The sequence below is a fragment of the Oxyura jamaicensis genome, chromosome 17 (assembly GCF_011077185.1).
Source record: "Oxyura jamaicensis isolate SHBP4307 breed ruddy duck chromosome 17, BPBGC_Ojam_1.0, whole genome shotgun sequence".
Lineage (NCBI taxonomy): Eukaryota > Metazoa > Chordata > Aves > Anseriformes > Anatidae > Oxyura > Oxyura jamaicensis.
In genome coordinates, this window is record NC_048909.1 from 8130610 (window position 1) to 8138865 (window position 8256).

General features: G+C 56.1%; 1 long non-coding RNA gene across 1 annotated transcript; it reads right to left on the reverse strand.

The window, feature by feature from the left end:
- Positions 1–5916: 5916 nt before the first annotated feature.
- LOC118175392 lies at positions 5917–8023 on the reverse strand. The gene is made up of 2 exons (XR_004754958.1): positions 7533–8023; positions 5917–7502 (listed from the first exon to the last, which is right to left on the reverse strand). It is a non-coding gene; the product is annotated as an uncharacterized LOC118175392 (long non-coding RNA).
- Positions 8024–8256: the final 233 nt, after the last annotated feature.

Genomic DNA, 8256 nt, shown 5'->3' on the forward strand with positions numbered 1-8256 from the left:
TATCAAAATTTACAACCAGCCTCTGCCGGTTGCAGCCGATGAGTAACAGGTTTCTGCTGGAGAGCCCCAAAGCTCTGGTTTGCCATCCACCCCCCGTGACACACACATCCAGATATCTCCCCCCCTCCCCCAGGATCGCAGTTATTTGTTTCACCGACGCCAGCCCTGACCTCCACGAACGCTCTCTGCTCAAATGGTTTTGTACCCGCTGCTGCACATTTTAACCCCTCTCCCACGGAGCTCTGGTTCTAGCTCCGGTATTTCCAGAAAGGGGGGGGGCGGGGAGGGGATATTTCCCCTCCTGACAGTGCTGAATAAACAGCGCTTTTCTTTTTTTTCCCATGGGAAAAAGGAAAAAAATCAACCTGAAAGGAAAATCCAGAGCATTAGCTTGGTGTCAGGAGGAACGGGAACCTCCCTGGGCACGGTGCGTTTGTGTGATTTGCATGAGTTGAGGAGGAATAAGAGGAACCCGGGTTAGGAACCGGCGCGGGGAGGGTTATGGGCAGGTTTCTCAGGAAGGCAGCAGCGCTCTGACAGCACCCAGCTGCCATTGATCCGCCTGGTCCCGAACAAGTTACAGCCTGCACCTGCCTCAAAGCGCTTTTAGGGAGGAGCGGGGGAAGCCTGGGGCTTGTTAACACGATGCTAGGGAGCAAAGCTTTTAAAGCTGGGACCTCGGCTTCCTGATGGGTTTCAGGGTCAAAGCGGAGCTCCCTTAGCCCCTCACCCTCTGCTCTGCCCGGTGGAAGCCAGAGCGGGGCTTTAACCAACAATCCTCCCGCACAGGATTACCGGGGGCTGGCCTCAGCGTGGTCCCAGGGGTGAGCGGAGGGCTCTGGGCTCAGGTTCTTCCCCCCCCCGGGGTTCCGGGGACCCCCCCGGGGCCGTGCCGGTCCGGGCCGTGCCGGTGGCCGCGCCGCGCTGCGCCCGCCAGGTGCCGCCCTCGCCCCGCGCATCCCTGAGCATCCCCCTGCGCCCTCCCATCGCCATGGCAACGCCCTGGCAACGCCCTGGCAACGGGTCCTGGACCCCCCCCGCCTCCCCCTCAATCCCTCCTGCACCCAATCACTTGGATTTCCCATCCCTAAAATAAATCCCTGTCCCCGGCTCTGCCCCCCCCCCCCCGGTCACTGCCCCAGGGGGAAAAACCCACGTGTGGCTGCCCCAAAAATGTCCTGAGTGGGGTGGGGAGAGAGCAGTGGGGGTGTGGGGGGACTGCTGCTAAAATCTAATTAATGTGTTGCATGGAGGGTTGTGCAAGGCTGAATGCTCTGCTGGTGCTCCCTCTGTGACTCTGCTGCTCCCAGACTTCATTACCAGATTTGCTCGATCTTTCCTTCTCTCTCTGCCCCCTGTTCTCATCTTTGTCAACAGTCCGAGCTGCCTGGGGAGCTGGATGGCATGTGGGCAGAAGTGGCCGTTTCCAAGGTCAGTGTGATTTTTCCAAGGGTCAGGGATTTTCCAAGGTCAGCACTGAACCCTCCTGTGCGGAGCAGGAGCTCTGCTGGGTGAGGAGGTGTGCCGAGCTGCACAGTGGCCTGCGCTGTTCGTCTCTGGCTGGCCTTGCTGAGAAGCAGCAGCACAGGCTATCTAGAAACTCGAGAAAGCCTTTCAGAAGGCAGACTTCCCTTCCTCCTCTTGCTTCTCCAGCCAGGTCTCATTCTTGCCCTGGGTGGAGACAGAACTCCGCTCCGCTGGGAATAGTAAATCGTGCTGAGGGTAGAGCAGGGCCTTCGAGCACCGCCTGTGGGAGGAAACACGAGCCTCGGTGCCGTGCAAGTCAGATGTGCTCCCCTGCAAATTAGATTTAGCCCTTTTTGTGCCTGTCCTGGGTAGAATCTTACACAACTGAAAAATCCTTCAGCCTATTGCCTGTTCTGGGCAGGGGGATGGATGCGCTGCTCTTGCTGTTGTTTCTAAAACAACTCAAATCTAAAACAATAAATAAAAAAAATAAAATAGGCCTGGGGGGCTGCAACTTCAGCTCCTGCCTCCTCTCCAGCAAGGGCAGGACATGGGGGAAGGCTTTAGGTGAGCTGTATCTGCACTCCCAGCAGGAGGCTGGAAACCACCCCCTCACCGTTAGGAGTTGGATGCTCTGAAGACATGGGATGAGCCTTAATTCTGAGGTCTTCATGTTGATTCCGAGAGGAGTTTTGACCCAGCCTCTCAATAATCCTTGGCTGGCTGCATCCCTTCCCGCCCCTCCCATGCTATTAGTGCGGAGGGCTCCCTAGGAAGCGCTCGATTCATTTTTACAAGCCGTCTCTGGCTTATTCCTTGCCTGGCCCCCTGGTCGGGTGGTGTCACCGTGGGGTCCCCTGGGGCTGCAGCTCCATGTGAGCTCCCCCGGGCCCATCTCCACCAGCCTGTGGGGCAGGCTGTTCCTGCGGCCACCCTGCTTTATTAGGGTGCCTGTGAAGCCGCAGGAAAACACGGCACAGCAGGATTTCTTGCTGGCTGGGAGGGAGATGGAGGCTGGTGTGGCTGCCCCAAGCGCTGCTGCCTGCCCTGCCCTCCCCCTGCTGTGGGCAGCGTGCCTTCCCCCCCAGCATAGGGCATGGAGAGGCTGGGGGGGAGGCAGATCCTGCCCCACTGGTGCTGTTCATGCCTTAAATTTCTGGCATTTCAGGGGTTGTGCAGGGGGGCGAGAGGCATTTTGAGCAGGGTGTGACCCCTTCTTCCCTTTCCTTGGGGAAAGGGAGCTCGGCACAGAAGGCAGGGTTTGAGGCACCTCCCCGCCGCTCTGCCTTACCCTCCTCCAAGCCAAGGCAGTAAATTACAGCCCTAATTGAAACCATGCCTGGGCTGTGCTGGCCTGAATTGTGGGGTGAGCGTGGCTGTTTGTGGGGACAGAAGGGCTCCTCGAGTGTCAGCGAGCAGGGCTGGGTCTCTAACGTGCTGCTTGGAGCTCAGGCACCACCAGAAATTGGTGCCATCCATCACACGCGAGGGGCAGTGGGGCTTGGATGGTTTGGGGTTATTTGGGGTTTAAATAACTGATGCGAGTGCCTCATGTGAAGCTGTATAGGTGCAAACTCAGCCCCAAACCCAAGGTTTCAGGGCAGGTGGAACCGCCTCCACGAAGGAATTGGCATCCCATGGAAAAGGTGGCTCAGCACACCCAGAAGGTGCTCAGTTCGCACGGGGCTGGTGAAGGCAGTGGGGAGTCAGTGCCCTGATACGGGGCAGCAGCAGGCAAGGGTGCTGGTCCGAGCTGGAAGGTTACAAGAGGTCCTAAGCAGCTGTGGGATTTCCTCAATCCTCCCAGCACATACGGTGATGCTCAGCGCTGCCTTGCTTAGCTCAGGACCGTGGCGGGGCTTCCAGCATCCCCACGGGGGATGGAGAGGATGGGCTGGTTCCCAGCGGGATGGGGTAGGATGGGAAGCGTTGGGGTGGGATGGGATGGACAGCATGGTCCTGCAGCCCCGGGGCTGCTCTGAGCAGGGCTGCAGCTTTTGCTGCTCCCCTCCTCTGGCTGGGGAGCTCTCGCTGCCACGTGGCCTTTTCCACCGCAGCACCCTCCTCTCCTCTCCTCTCCGCCCCGCTTTGCTTCTTGCCTCTTTTTCTTTTTTCCTCAGGAAACATCTGGAAGCTGAGCGAGAAACATTAAAAGGAAAAAAAAAAAATGAAGGAAAAGAAAAGAAAAGGGGAAAAAAAAAAAAGGCAAGGGGGAGGGGATCTTGGGAACACCATATGATTTCACTTTCCTAAGACAACTGCAATTATGCCTTTGAGGCTTTACCAGTCACTGTAGATTCAAACCATGTTGGATGATGTAAGTGGGAAAATATGAAGGACCTACTGGCTGTTTGAGAAGAAAAAGAAAAAAGAAGAAAAGGATCAGTTTCTGGCATTTTATTTAACGTTATGAATCAGAAGAAGGGCGACAACCAGATGGACTTTTTCTTTATTGCTTTCCTAAGCTTGCTTGTGCCTTGCTGATCCCTTCGGAGAGGGGGAAATGCCTCCAGCAGCCTGCTTCTAAACTGTCCCGGGCTGGGCTTTGCACCAAGAAGAGACTTGGGTTCCTTTTTTTTTTTTTTTTTTTTTTTTTTTTTTTTTCTTTTTTGAAGCCCAGCGCTGGTGAGCAGGGTAAGCAGGAGCTGTTGGTCCAAAAACCCTGTGCCAGGGTTTCTGCAGGCTCCTCTGCACAGAGGGAGGCTTCAGCTGGGGATAAAATGGGCTGCTGAGGGATTTGCACTCCCCATCTCCATCAGACAATGCAGAAACCCTTGATTCAAACATCTCTGTGCACCAAAACCTGTCCTGGGGTGCACAGGGAGCACCTCCCCCCGTACAGACACAGAGCAATGCTTTTTCCCAGCCCTGCAGACAACCTCAGGTCTGACGTTGCCCCATTTCTCACCCCAATTTCCTCCCCACCCCCGGAGGGATTTAGGATCTATATTTTTTTCCCTAGATAAAGCCCTCTGCGGTCTGTTCAGATAGGCTCACGGTCCAACACAAATATTGCTTGTTTTCAGCAACCAGGAGGGTTCCTGTTTGCAGGCAACGTCCAGCTCGCTGTGCCTGTTTGGTGCTGGGCCACGCTCAGGAGTTCGGGCTGTGGAGCCTGGAGCCCGGCACTGGGACAGAGCCACTTGAAAGGATCAAGATGTTGCTGTCAGATTTAATCGACTTTCCACTGGAAAGAAGCAGGAGGCTGCAGGAGAGCTGGGCTTTCGGCTAAAGCGGGCGAAGCTGTCATCGAATAGGCTTGGGAATAAAGAAAAAAATGCTCCCACAGCAAGAAATCAGGTGAGCACGTGGAGAGGGGGGAGCCAGTGCCAGAAGAAGTTGCCCAGAGCCACCCCTGCTGAGAAATGCTGGGGGAAAGGGGTGTTGCTGGGCCCCCCGTGCCAATGTGCTGTGTGGTAGGGAAACGTCCCCTCCCACCCGGCCTTCCCCATCATTAAGCAATGGAGAAATTCATCCAGCTTGAGTAAAACCTCCCCGCAGACCTGCCCTGTCTGGAGATCCCCACCCAGGGGACCTGGGGGTCCTTGCCCACCCCATGCTCCCTCCTCTGTGCCCACCCTGGTGGGAGTCAGAGCCCCCGTGGGAAGGGTTTGCTGGGGTTTTCCAGGCATGTCACCATCATCTGGTAACCTTTGATTTTGCTTTGCTGTTTGAAGCAGCAGTGTGATCCCGGCAGAGCAGAGGGAAATGGTGATAACTGCAGGGAGCTCGTAATGGGAGGGAGCCTGGGGGGGGCACAGCCCGGGCACAGGAAGGCAGCTCTCCTCCCCAGCTCCATCCCCAGATCTGCTCACCCCAGCAGGGATTTTCCTTCCTTTGGGGTTGATGAAGTCCTGAGCGTGCTGGGTGATGGCAGCACCCATGGGACCACAGTCTGTGGGCCCCTGGGGGCTCTGGGTGGGTTTTCCTGAGCTCCCTGCTCAGTGCTGGAAATGTGCCCGGGGCTTGGGCTCACCCTGCTTGGAGCGGGGAGCCCCCAAGGACCTCGGATACATCCTTGCTATGCAAAGGGCCGAGGTTTGCTCCCATGGCAGGTGGCACAGCGTGGTATGCACTGGGGGAACGGAGCCCTGCTCTGCCTGGGGCATCCCGGCAGCCTCCCTGCAGCAGGAGCATCCCCGTCCCCCCCATCCCCCTGTGCCCGCTGTCCAAGCAGCACAGCTTTCCTGCGGGCAGCCAGACCCCAGCCTTTAATCTGCAGGCATCTCAAATGTGCGGCGTTTCCTCTCATTTGAGCCTGATCACGGCCCCCTGGATTCTGGCTTCAGGTTCTGCTGGCCTCAAGGTGTAGCTTGACAGGCAAAGGGGACCCCGCTTTGACCATGTCCCCCAGGCTGCATCGCTGTCTTGCAACTCCTGGCTGACTTTTACCTGGAAAGGTGATTGCAGTCACGAGCATTATTAGCCTTTTTTGTTAGTAACCTAAAATAAGGTCAAAGTCCCTTTGGGATGGATGCTGAGCTTCCAGAGACTTTGACTTCAAAGAGAGGCTGCAGATGAAGAGGCTCGGGAAGAGGCAGCGACGTTTCCAGGGATGCCGAAGCCTTGGTTTGACTTTTTCTTTGTCTGGAGCCTGGGGCTAAGCATGGAGCACACCCAGCCGTTTAGCCAGTGAGATCTGCAAGGCTTCCGCACAAAGCGTGCTTCCTTCTCGAATGCCATCACTTGAAATTGAGCGTGAACTTGTACAGAGTCCGGCTCCCCTCTGGCACCACTCGGAGTGCTGCCGGCTGCTCTGCAGCAAACCAAGGCAGCCCAGGTCCACCCAGCCCACTTGGCTCCACTTTCCCCGCATCTTGAAGTGTGCCATAGCTCTGGGAGACGACCAGGCCCCAGTTAAAAGCTCACTCGAGCCAACGCAAACCTGTTGCTCGCTCCAGCAGGCTCTGGTGAGGCTTGTTCTGAAGGCACGGGCTTTTTGCTGCTTTTGAGGATTACCAAAGCCAAACCCCGGTTTCCTTACACACTGGAAACAACAAAACACAAATGTTCCTGGAAAGCAAACCCATCAGGACTGCAAACACGGGCACACAACAGCTGCAGCTGGATTGGAGCACGGGCACACACCAGCGCACTGCAGGCATGCGGGAGAAGAAGCCGGGTCCGTGGGTCCCAATTTATGGGCTCCTCCTTGCAGCACCAAATGCCCGCTTCCAAGGGCGAGTTGTGCAGCCAGGTTACACCGCAGCCGGTCTCTGTATCTACGTTTTTCTTAACCTGACCTTTTCAAGCTGTTCACATGGTCCGTGGGATGATGCCTTGGAGCCTTACAGGAGTTTTCGGCGGTGGCAGTAAATAGCTTCTCCTGACACGTTCGGGGAGAGGCAGCTTTGGCCTTTCGGTGATAAGCCGTAAACAGCCTGCACGCCTTGCTCTCAGCATCCTGAAAGGCTCTGCTGGCTTTTTGGGTGTCTGCAGGGGGAGGCAGGAGTGAAAACGAGAAGCGGAGTGTTTACAGCCTGTGGGGCCTCGCGGCCAGCCTCCGCCAGCCCCTTCTTTGCAGGGGATTCTCCTGCCCAAATGGCCCCTGTGTCAGAGACAGCCCTGAAGAGAGTTTTAGGGACCTGAATCGCACCCGTTTCCAACAGTCGGTTTTTGATGTAATCCTTAAATCCTGGGCTCAGGCACCCCATGTGTTGAGATAGATGATGTCAGGCTACAAAAGCGTCCCTGGTGGAGCTGCAAATGACCTCGCTGGCAGGGCTGGCACCTCTGCGGAGATAACAGACCCCAACCTCCCCCAGCCTTGGCTTTCCAAATTGCCATATGAAGAAAATATTATTCCTAACTGCTGTTCTTTACCCTGCGCTCTTGCGGATCGTGTTACGGTTCTAGCCTCCCTGTCCGAAGCCAAGACTAACCCTAAATCATGAATGGGTATTAGGCGGGGGGGTGAAAGCGAGGGCACCGCACGAGGTACCCGGGCACAAGAGCTGGAGCCACTGGTCCCTGCCGGTGCCACTGCTGCCTCCCTGCTGCTCTTCCTCCTCCTCTTCCTCCCCCACCAGCTCCTCCTCCCTGGGGCTGCAGCCCCAGCCGAGCACCCGCGGGTGCAACCAGCGCCTGCGCCCCATAGCTTAGGACATTTGGCTCCCAAAGTGCTTAAAGCTTCAAATTCCCCCCTTTTTTTTGCCCAATTAAAGGGGTTTCAGAACTCAGCTTACAGCAGTTGATTCGTTCCCCAGGCACATCCTGCTCGCTCGCGAAGGCAGAACTAGGAGACACATTTCAGTCTCTATCTAAACCCACGGCTTCAGCTGTCCCTTTGGTGGCTGGGAACTGAGCCTAGACGTGAAATAATGAACTAAAATCCTTCGCTGCACTGACCAAAGAAAACAAGCTGTCAAACAGAAATATTCCCTCACTTCTCTTCGAGGCGTACCAAATCTCCTTCCCATCTGTACGTATCGTTATGGCGGGGAGGCAGCAGGAGTAACTCAGCGTGAAATTGTCAGCGGCCGCGTGTGATGCTGTTTGTGGAGCATAAATCAGTCTGGGAAGTGAAAAGCGCTGTCCTCTTCCTTCCAGGTTTGCTCAGCGTTTTGTACCTCTGTGGGGGTGTTATGAAGGAGATTTGGGGCAGATTAAACCCATGCCCAACATTTGCTGTTCGGGCCTTAATTAGGTTCAGTCGTTTCTGTCCCATTTGCATCAGGCCGTGGCATCTCCAGGAAAACCCCAGCAGAGTCAAGGACTGCAGTTAAGCACAGAAATGCCGACGGAGGGGCTGAATCTCCCCAGGTTTGCCTGCTTTCAGCTTCGGGCTCA